Raw genomic sequence first — 12,159 nt, 5'->3', positions numbered from 1 at the left:
AATAACAAGTGTTCGAAAAGATATAGAAAAAAGGGAACCCTCATGCACTGTTGGTGGGATGTAAATTGGTGCAACCACTATAGAAAACAGTATGGAGCTTCCTCAAAATTTAAAATTAGAACCACCACTCCTAGCAGATTCTGTGCCGGAGGAGTCACAGGTAACTGACATTGCCTTCTTTGTACAATTCTTACAGAAGTTTCTCTCTGGACACAATGGCAACTCTTAAGGACAAACTGATGGCACCAATTGCAGAAGAGGCAACCATCCCCACTGTAATAGGTGTTGAACAAGTTGGTAGGGCATGTGCCATCAGCATTCTGGGAAAATGGCTCATGACTTTACCCTTATGTATGTTTTGGATGATAAATTCAGAGGAGAAATGATGGATCTGCAGCTTAGGAGCTTATTTCTTCATGCACCAAAAATTGCGGCAGGTAAAGATACTCTGTGACTGCCAATTCCAAGGTTGTGGTGGTCCCTGTAGGAGTCCGCCGGCAGGAGGAAGACACCATCTCAGTCTGGTGCAGAGGAATGTTAATGTCTTAAATTCATTATTCCTCAATAGTCAATCACAGTCCTGATTGTATCATAACCATGTTTTCCAACTCAGTGGATATTCTCACATGTGTTACCTGGAAACTAAGTGGACTACCCAAGCACCACATGATTGGAAGTAGGTATAATCTGGATTCTGCTAGATTTTGCTGTTTTAGGGCTGAAAAACATGGCATTCATCCCAGAAGCTGCCATGGAAGGATTTTGGAGCACATGGTGACTCAAGTGTGGCTGTGTGGAGTGGAGTGAATGTGGCATTTCTCTCCAAGAACTGAATCCAGAAATGGGAACAATGACAGTGAAAATTGGAAGGAAGTGCATAAGATGGTGGTTGAAAGTGCCTACAAAGTCATCAAGCTAAAAGGATATACCAACTGGGCTATTGGATTAAGTGTGGCTGATCTCATTGAATCCATATTGGAAAATCTATCCAGGATTCCTTCAGTGTCAAGAATGGTGAAGGGAAGGGGTGCTTGGGTGGCTCAGTCGGTTAAGTGTCTGACTTCAGCTCAGGTCATGATCTCATGGTTCGTGGGTTGAAGCCCTGCAACAGGCTCTGTGCTGACAGCTATCTCAGAGCCTGGAGCCTCTTTCAGATTCTGTGTCTCCCTCTCTCTCTGACCCTACCCTGCTCACGCTGTCTCTCTCTCTCTCTCTCTCAGAAATAAAAACATTTTAAAAAATAAAAAAAAAAAAGAATGATGAAGGGAATGTATGGCATTAAGAATGAAGTCTTCCTAAACCTTCTGTATATCCTGAATGATAGAGGATTAACCAGTATTATCAACTGGAAGTTGAAGAAATGAAGTCCCTCAGCTCAGGTAAAGTGCAGATACCTGTGGGACATCCAGAAGGACCTAAAAGACCTGTGATTTCTGGCTTCTAGGCTATCAAAATTTAAAACTACAATGTGATTAACTGTGAGCCTATAGTTTTTCATCCATTTACATGGATCACAGTTCGGTTTTATCTTCCTAAATATATGAAGCTGGTCTCACAGAATCAGAGCCCATGTTTGGTTGAGTGCTTGCAAGAGAGCCTTGAACAAATAAAATTAATTATTGTAGTGTGCTTCTAAAAAATAAAAATAATAAAATAATAAAAACAGAATTACCATATGATTCCACAATTCCACCTCTGGGCATTTATCCAAAGAAAACAATAACACTCAAGAAGATATTTGCACCTCCATGTTCACTGCAGCATTATTCACAATAGCCAAGACTGAAACAACCTAAGTGTCCACTGATGGATGAATGATATTGTGCCATGTACACACAATGGAATATTATTCAGCCATAAAAAAGAATGAAAACTTGCCATCTCTGACAAGACGGATGGACCAAGAGAGTATTATGCTAAGTGAAATAAGCCAGACAAAGACAAATACCATATGATCTCTCTTATTTGTAGAATCTAAAAAAAAAACCCAAAAAAACCCAAAATAGTTCTAGTCCATAGATACAGAGAACAGATTAGTGGTTTCCAGAAATGGGGAGTGGGAGGTGGAGGGTGGGGGGAAGAAATGGGTGGAGGGAGTAAAAATAAAGTACCAATTCCTATTAGTAGGGAATTGCATTGTGTGTACTAAATTTTTGCTGGGGTGTCATTGTTCCTAGGCCCTTTCAATTAAAAGAGTTAGGAAAAATATAGAAATCATAAATTTAACTAATACCAATTCCAGTAAAGCTTACAGGGTTATTCTTCTCACTGTCCATGTTTACGTACCCCTTCTTATGTAATGGGGACCCTAACTCCCGACAAAACAATATATTTGTTCCTTTGGTCAATCCTTCAATACACACAAATTAGCTTTAGAATTGCTACTTGCAGTATATATATCTTCAAATTATTGTGTAGTCAAAAGTTACTTGGATTAGTTTTTTTTTTTTCCCTTCAATGTGGACATGACATTCACTTAAAAATATAGTTGGCTTTGTGTGTTTCTATTTACATTCCATTTTAGGAATTTTTTGATCCTTGTTGATTTCTTTTACTTCAAAAATATCTAGAACATTAACATAACTCAAAGTCAAACTTATATTAAAAGGTGTGGCCAGGGAAATGTTATTCCTGCCTGTAGAGTTTTCATGTCTCCTCTACACACCCTCTGGTCACTGGTCACTAAGTTTATTAAATTTTGCTTAGTGAAAATAAACACACATGTGCATTTTCATTAATTTCTCCTTCTCTCTTCAACAACATACTACACATTATAATTTAGCAACCTCTTTTTTTCACTTACTATATCCTAGAAACTGTTCCCTATCAGTTTGTAGAGATCATGCCACCTAAGACCTGATTGTACATATGTGACAAAATTTATACAGCCAGTATCCCATGATTGACCATTATGGTACTTTCCAATATTTTGCAATTACAAGTAATGCTGCAATGAATCACCTTGGGCGTTTATTTTTGTATTGTTAGAGGCGTATGTTCCTGGTGAATTTCTAGAAGTAGAGTGCTGGGTTTGTTGGGTATTGCCAAATTCCCCTTTGTAGGCGTGGTATAATTTGCCTTCCCAGCAGCAGTGTTTCCTCATAGCCTCGCCAACAGAATATATCATCAAGTTTTCAAATCTTTGCCAATCCAAAAGGAGAAATGGGGAATTTCAGTACAGTTTTTTTTCCAGTGTAGTTTTAATTGGATTTTTTAAAGCAAGTTTGAACATCTTTTTATATGTTTAGAGACTATTTTATATAAATAATTCATGAATTGATTCTCTCCATAAAAACTCGAGGCACTATGTATAAATTCCTTTTACCCATCATCCACTGTCTGGTCCCCTTTTCCTTTACTCAAGGATAACTACTGTGATCAATTTGGTGTATATTCTTCCAGTTCTTACCTAATGTCTTTATATATGAATATATGTCCCTGTAGAAAGTACACTGTATACTTTCGTATATTTTGGTTTTTTTTTTCAACGTATCATACTATATGTAAGGCTGAGATAACAGAGGGTGGTGAACCAAAGATGCTCAAGAATGAGAAAAAGGAGTCAAGGGGAAAGGACTGAGCACACCTTTATTGAAAAGGGCTCTCTGGCGAGGTTCCACCACTCAGGGGTAGAAGCAAGCTGGGGAAATCGCAACCCGAGACTGGGAAGAGGGGTGTATATAGGACTGTAGTTCGGGTGGAGATCCGTGAGGGTAGGTTTCCTTATTTGGTCTTGCTTGTTCTGGGTTGGGTTTAGTTTCTGCTGAGGCGATGTGTCTTCTGAGAAACCAGTGGTGGGAAACTGGGAGCGGGAAGCTGGTGGTGGAAAGTCCCAAGATGGTCATAAGATGGAGTCCAATCCACCATCTTGGTGTCCTTCCCCAAACCCACCAGACCTAGACACTATACATGTCTATCTATGGCTTAATGTTTGTTGCTTTCTTTTTCTTTTTTTCTTTCTTTTTTTTTTACAAAGAACTAAAACACTTTAATGCCTCGATGATTCCAATGTTTTAAATTACAGTGTACTAAATATTTGTTTTAATATTTTTCTATTTCCCTATACGCTTATAACCAGCAGCGTTTCTAATGTTTTGATTAAAATTTTTTATTGTGGTAAAACATATAAAATTACCATTTTAGCCAGGGACACTTGGATGGCTCAGTTGGTTAAGCATCCCACTCTGGGTCAAGTCATTACCTTGTGGTCAGTGGGTTCAAGCCATGCATCAAGCCCTGCGTCAGGCTCTGTGCTGACAGCTCAGAGCCTACAGCCTACTTCACATTCTGTATCTCCCTCTCTTTCTGCCCCTTCCCTGTTCACACTCTGTGTCTCTCTCAAAAATAAATATTTTTTTAAAAATTATCATTTTAACTATTTTTAAGTGTACAGTTAAGAATATTCACATTGTTGTGGAGTGCCTGGGTGGCTCAGTCGGTTAAGCTTCCAACTTTGGCTTAGGTTATGATCTCACTGTTTGTGAGTTCAAGCCCCACATGAGCCTCTGTCCAGCTCTGTGCTAACAGCTTGGAGCCTGGAGCCTGCATCAGACTCTGCCTCCCTCTGTCTGCCCCTCCCCCACTCATGTTTGCGCTCTCTATCTTTCCTTCTTTGGCTCCCTCTCCCCAAAATAAACATTAAAAAGAAAGTAGATTCACATTGTTTTAAAAGAGACCTCTACAACTTTTCACTTTACAAATCTGAAACTCTGTAAGCAATTCCCTGTTTCCCCTGATGAAGCTCCTGGTAAGTACCATTCTACTTTCTGTTTCTTGACTACTTTATATATTTTTTATTTTTTTTAATGTTTTATTTATTTCTAGGCGAGAGAGAGAGAGAGACAGTGTGAGCAGGGAAGGTTCAGAGATAGAGGGAGACACAGACTCCGAAACAGGCTCCAGACCCTGAGCTGGCAGTCAGCACAGAGCCGGACGCGGGGCTCGAACCCACGAACCGTGAGATCATGACCTAAGTGAAAGTCGGACGCTTAACTGACTAAGCCACCCAGGCGCCCCGTTTCTTGACTACTTTAGATACATCATATAAGTAGAATCATATAAATATCTGTCTTTTTGTGACTGGCTTATTTCATATAGCATGTCCTCAAGGTTCATCAATGTTGTAGCGCTTGGCAGAATTTCCTTCCTTTTTAAGGTTAAATAACATTCCACTGTGTGTGTATACCACATTTTGTTTATCTATTCATCTGTTGATGATATTTGGGTTGTTTCCACTTCTTGATTATTTTGAATGTTGCTGCTATAAAACATGGTATGCAAATTTCTCTTTGAGACCTTACTTCCAATTCCCTTGGATATATATCCAGAGGTAGGATGGCTGGATTATATGGTAGTTTTCTTTTTAATCTTTTTAAAGAAAACTCCTGTTTTCCATGGCAGCTACACCATTTTACAATCCCATCAACAATGCACAAAGTTTCCAGTTTCTCCTCATTCACAAATAACACTAATTTTTTGATAGCAGCCATCCTAATAGGCATGAGATGATATCTCATGACAGTTTGGATTTGCATTTTCCTAATGATTAGTGATGTTGAGAATCTTTTCATGGGCTTATTGGCTATTTGTATATCATTGGAGAAATGTTTATTCAAATCCTCTGCCCGTTTTTTTAATTGGATTATTGGATGTTCCTGTTGAGTTGTAGGATTTCTTCATATATTCTGGATATTAACCTCTTGTCTGATAAATGATTTGCAAGTAGTTTTTGCTGCTCCTTAGGTTGTTTTTTTCACTTTGGACATTGTGTCCTCTGATGCAAAAAGTTTCTAAGTTTGATATAGTTTCATCTGTCTGTTTTTGCTTTTATTGCCTGTGGTTTTGGCATCATTCCAAATAAAGCATTGCCAAGTCCAATCTCATGAAGCTTTCCCTGTATGTTTTCTTCTAGGAGCTTTACAGTTTTAGGTCTTACATTTAAGTCTTTAACATATTTTGAATTAATTTTTGTACCTGGCATAAGATAAATGTCTGATTTAATTATTTTGCATGTGGATATCATTTTCCCAGCACCATGTGTTGCAACTACTGTCCATTCCGCATTGAGTAGCCTTGGTATCCTTGTTGCCGATCATTTGACCACATACACAAAGATTGATTCCTAGGCTCTCTACTTTATTTCATTGGTTTATTTGTCTGTCTTTGTGCCAGTACCACACTGTTTTGATTCCTATTGCTTTGTAATGTTTTGAAATCAGTAACTGTGTGTCCTCTAGCTTTATTCCTTTTCAAAATTGTTTTGACAATTTGAAGTCCCTTAAGATGCCATATTAATTTTAGGATGAATTTTGCAGGTTAACTTTTTAATTCACCAATATTGCTTTATTTATCCACATTAGTACAAATATATCTACATCTACCTCATTCTTTTAAACTGCTGTATAATGTGTATTAATGGTACTACAATTTCCTTTGAACATTATCCAAAATGATTGTCCCTTACATTGTTCCCAATTTTCACTGATCTTGATTGGAATTTTCTAAATGTCCCCTTAATTTTAAATAAATCAATGGGCTTAAGTAAGTAATAATGAAGGCATTGTTTTTTTTAAAAAAATTTTATGTTTATTTATTTTTGAGAGAAAGAGTCAAGGTGCAAGTGGGGGAGGGTCAGAAAGAGGTCGACACAGAATCCAAAGCAGGCTCCAGGCTCTGAGATGTCAGCACAGAGTGTGAGGCAGGGCTCAAACCCACCAACCACAAGATCATGACCTGAGCCAAAGTCAGACACTTAACCAACTGAACCACCCAGGCATCCCTTAAAGCATTCTTTTTTTTAAATTTTTTAATGTTTTATTTATTTCTGAGAGAATGAGAGAGAGAGAGAGAGAGAGGGACAACATAAGCAGGGGAGGGTCAGAGAGGGAGGGAGACACAGAATCTGAAACAGGCTCCAGGCTCTGAGCTGTCAGCACAGAGCCCGATGCGAGGCTCGAACCCAAGAACCACAAGATCATGACCTGAGCTGAAGTTGGACGCTTAACCGACTAAGCCACCCAGGTGCCCCAATAATTGTATTTCTTGCTTAGATTCTTGACATGCAAGATGCCTTGAAAAGCACCCACCACCTGATATGATCAGCATTGATAACTGATAACCTAATAATATCATTACTAGATGTTTTCAACATCTTAAATGTGCTGTGTCTCTCTCACTTCTATATTTGGCACCTGCTCTTCTCTACAACTGGAATACACTTTGTTTAATTAATTCCATACTCATCCTCCAACATTCACCCTTAATGTCATTGCCTCTAGGGGGCCTTTTCTGATCCCATAGATGATGTCTCTTGCCTCATCACTCCATACTTACCCTCACCATATTTTCCAGTAATCATCTGTTTTGTTTGATTTTCCTACCAGATCAAAACCTCTGTGAAGGAAAGGACTGTTCTTGTTTTGTGCACCCCTGTATCCTCAAGGTCTAGCACAGTGCCTGGAAAACAGTAGGCATTAAATAGGTATTGAAGAAATCAATTCACCTAGCAACCTTGTAATATAAGCAAAAAACAGAGTATGTGGTAGCCAAGAACCCAGGGCCACTTTATGACTTTCATGGGCCCCATCCTGCAGAAACATATCTATTTATAAATATAAGCACTGTGCCCACTGTGCCTAATAGATAAGTTGGGCCCACAAGTATCAGCAAAAGAGGGATTAAAAGCAATGGAAAAAGTCAGAAGGAAACAGAAGGAGAACCAGGTTTGGGAATTAGCCTGACTTCTGATATGTGATAGACAATGTAACTGTAAATCAACTAGAATGTTTTTTAACTGCAACTACTAGAATCCTGACTCCAATTCACTCAACCAGTAATAGGAAAGTCCAGAGGTAGGGCAAGGTGTGGGCTCAGTTGATTCAATGCCTCAATAGTGTATGCAAAATTTCAGGTTCTTAAATGTTTATTTATTTTTGAGAGAGAGAGAGAGAGAGAGAGCAAGTGGGGAAAGGGCAAAGATGATCCAAAGTGGGCTCTGCACTGACAGCAGCAAACCTTGTGTGGGGCTTGGGACTCAAGGACCGTCAGTCATTGACCTGATCCGAAGTCAAATGCTCACCCCACTGAACTACCAAGGCGCCCTTCAGGTTGTTTCTAAATCTTCATCCTTCTGTCCACAGCATCAACTTCATCGCAAGGACAGTACCCCCTAATGGTCATCACATAACTGGCAGCAGAAATGAGGCCACATCCCTCTTTGTTTACATCCAGTGAGACAACCAACATATTTTAGTCCTTCACTGTCATCTGATTAGGCCAACATTAGACATGCATCCAACCTGGACCAATAGTAATCCCCTGGGAAATACCTCACACTGGCTGATCTAGCAAGTCAGGATCCTTTCCTAGAGCTAGGCATGTAGCATGCACCAGAACAAAATCAGGGAATGGGAAATGTCTGTAACCCAGTCCACAATTCTTAAGCCCTCTCAAGAATTCAAGAGATGTGGGGCACCTGGGTGGCTCAGTTGGTTGAAAGCCCAACTTTGGCTCAGGTCATGATCTCACAGTCTGTGGGTTCGAGCCCCACATTGGGCTCTGTGCTGACAGCTCAGAGCCTGTAGCCTGCTTTGATTTCTGTGTCTCCCTCTCTCTCTGCCCCTCCCCTGCTTGTGCTCTGTCTCTCTCTTCTCTCTCAAAAATAAATAAACATTAAAAAAATTTTTTTAAAGAATTCAAGAGATGTGGAATGAGTTATCAGATATCAACTACATAAAGGTATATAAAGTGTTGATGACAAATAGTAAAACATATTTGCATCAAGTAAATAAAAAGTTCAAAAGACCATTTAATCCAAGGGAAGATCTTTAAGAAGATTTGTGGAGGATGCTTTTAGAGAAAGCTTTGCTGTAAGCTGCCTCCCCAAATCCTTCCCCTTAAAGAGGGAAGGAAATTGAACTAGGTAAGGAACTGCTCTCCCACTTCAAACCTTAGTGAGAGGGGATTCCACTGGTCTCCTCAGAGAGCTTAACATATGACCTCCACACTGGAGTAGCCCACATTGGAAGTGATGCCTACTAAATTTAGAGGCTCTCTATTGGAAACATTACCAAATCACAAATGACCTCCACGTTGCTAAATCCAAACATCAACACTCAGTCTTCATCTTATTTAACCTATCAGCAGCTCAAAACAGTTGAAACTGGCTTCTCATAGACCAACATTCCAGATTTTCCTTCTACCCCCATGATCCCTCTGCCCCCATGATCCTCCTTTTTTGCTGCCTCCTCCTCACCCTCAATGCCTTGATGACAGAGTACTCCAGGGCTCCATCCTTGAATCTCTTATTTTCTCTGCCTACATTTATTCTTTCTATATGTTAGCAACTTCCAAATGTTCGCCTCCAGCCCAGAACTCTCTTCTGAACTTCAGGCTCCTATATTTACTGCCTTCTCAAAGTCTCCACTTGCAAGTCTAATAGGTATCTCAACATGTGCAAATGCAACTTCCTGATTTTTCCCTATAAACTTGTTCTTCCTTGACTTTCCAATCTCAAGTAATGGCAACTTCATCCTTCCATCTGCTCAAGCAAAAAGATTGGAGACCTCCTCTGTCTCATATTCTACATCCAACCCATCAACAAAAGTATACTTGCCATTGTCTTTGCTTTCAAAATATACCCAGCATAGCTCAGTTCTCATCATCTCTTCCATCATCTTTTGCCTGGATTACTTCAAATGCCTCCCAACTTTCTCCTTCCTTTTTTACCTAGATTATGACAAAGAGTTCCCTGGTGTTTTTCCACATATGAGCAATTGTCTGCCAGAATAAGACTTTTTAAAATGTGAGCTGGTGCTATTCTCCTACACAGAACTCTCCACCTCATTCAGAGCAACAGCCAAAGTCCTAATAATGGCCTGTCAAATTCAGCATGTGCCTACCTATCCCCCGTGTACATACATACCTCCCTGACTGCATCTCCCCTAAATTACTTCACTTGAACAGCTCCCTGTTATTCCTCAAACATACCAGACACACTCTGACCCCAGGGCCTTAACACCAGCTTTTCCCTCAACCTCCAGTGCTTTTACTCCCAGCAAGCCACATGGATTGCTCCCTCAACCTTTTCAAATATTGTCTTCTCAGCGAAGCTGTTCCTGACCACCCCATTTTAAATGGCCACTATCACCACCTGCCCCCCTTCCCTGTTTTATTGCTCATCGTACTCATATAGCCTTTTGCTTCTATAGTAGTCCACCATTATTTATTTGTCAGTCTCATCCCAACAAAATATAAGCTCCATGAGAGCAGGGATTTGTGTGTGTGTGTGTGTGTGTGTGTGTGTGTGTGTGTGTGTGTGTGGTTAAATGCTGTATCCCCAGCAACTAGAACAGGGCCTGACATATGACAGGTACTCAATAAATCAGTCGAATTATTGTGTGAATATTTTGTTTTCTATAGTTATGTATTGTTTGAATGTTTTACAAGAATAAAATGTTTATCTATCCATTCAACAAATATGGATTCAGTGCAAATACAAGCCCAGTCACTATGCTAGGTACTAGGTGCTGCTGGACGTGCATAACTGGGCTGACTACATGACCTGGGCTCATAGAGCTTAGTCTGGTGACAGATGATTGAAATGATGACAAAATGAGTGTTAAGGACTCACAAGTCTACAAAGCACATCACAAAAAAAGCTAGGTGGATGGAGCAGAAGGACCTGGGGGAGGGAGAGCACCACAGGACACTGGTAGCCAGGCTCCACGTCATATGAGCTCTCTGTGAATTTGCTCAGGACCGCCTCTGTTCAGCAACAAAAGTGTAGGAAGGAGCTGATGATTCCCTGGAAAGTAGTATCTGAACCCAGAAAGATCCACATCCATTACAGAGGTGAAAGGGTGAGGGCAGGACAGAGCGGAGGAGTGGAGTCAAGACAGGAAACAATGGCTGAAGGTTCTAGAGGGAGGAATGTGGCACATTCCTCTAGAACACAGAGAGCAAGGGGAGGGTCGTGGGAGAAAGGGCTGGAGAGGGAAAGGGTGGGCAAGGCCTGGCAGGCTTTCCAAAAAATTCCAACTATATCCTAAAAGGAATCGGAAGCCACAGGAAGGCTCTTGTTTGGTTTTGCTTCATTCTGTTCCATTTGCATTGTGGTGACATGACTGGACCTGTATTTTGACGGTATTATTGAAACAACCTTTGTGGAGAATACTACATCAAAGGCACCTGACCAGGTACAGGAAGATTAGTCAGGAGGCAGTAGAAGATCAGCTCAGGGGATGGAGCGCCTGGGTGACTCAGTTGGTTAAGCGTCAGACTTCAGCTCAGGTCATGATCTCACGGTTCCTGGGTTCGAGCCCTGCGTCAGGCTCTGTGCTGACAGCTAGCTTGGAGCCTGGAGCTTGTTTCGGATTCTGTGTCTTCCTCTCTTTCTGACTCTCCCCTGCTCACACTGTCTCTCTTAGAAATAAATAAATACATTTAAAAAAAAAAGATTAAAAAAAAAAAAGAAAAAGATCAGCCCAGAGGAGCAACACTGGTAACTTGCCCCAGAGTAGAGAGGCAGGAAATGGAGGGAAGTCGACCAGTTCAAAAGATCTTACTACCTATGTGTTATGGGCTGAATTTTGTCTCTCCAAAATTCATATGCTTAAAGCCCTAACTCTCAGTGCCTCAGAATGTGACTGGATTTGTAGGTAGCATCTATTTTTTTTTAATTTTTCAATGTTTTATTTATGTCTGAGAGAGAGAGAGAGCGCACGAGCAGGGGAGGGTCAGAGAGAGAGGGAGACACAGAATACGAAGCAGGCTCCAGGCTCCGAGCTGTCAGCACAGAGCCCGACGTGGGGCTCAAACCCACAAACCATGAGATCATGACCTGAGCCGAAGTTGGATGCTTAACCGACTGAGCCACCCAGGCGCCCCTGTAGGTAGCATCTTTAAAGAGGTAATTAGGTAAAATGCGGTCAGCAGGGTGGGCCCTAAACCAATGCAACTGGTGACCTTATAAGAAGAGATGAGGACACAGACACAGGGCGAAGCCCATGTGAAGACATAGGGAAGGCAGCCATCTACAAGCTAAAGGGAGAGGTCCTAGAAGGAACCACACCCATCCACACTTTGATTTCTAGCCTCCAGACCTGTGAGAAAACAAATTTCTAATTATTCAGGCCACCCAGTCTGTGCTATTTGTTATGG

General features: G+C 40.8%; 1 pseudogene; it reads left to right on the top strand.

The window, feature by feature from the left end:
- The first annotated feature begins 215 nt into the window (after positions 1–215).
- On the top strand, positions 216–1,430 carry LOC120235881 (annotated as a pseudogene).
- Positions 1,431–12,159: the final 10,729 nt, after the last annotated feature.

This window comes from Hyaena hyaena, unplaced genomic scaffold (genome assembly GCF_003009895.1).
Source record: "Hyaena hyaena isolate Hyena2069 unplaced genomic scaffold, ASM300989v1 scaffold_139, whole genome shotgun sequence".
Classification (NCBI taxonomy): Eukaryota; Metazoa; Chordata; class Mammalia; order Carnivora; family Hyaenidae; genus Hyaena; species Hyaena hyaena.
This window is presented reverse-complemented; position numbering and strand designations above follow the sequence as displayed.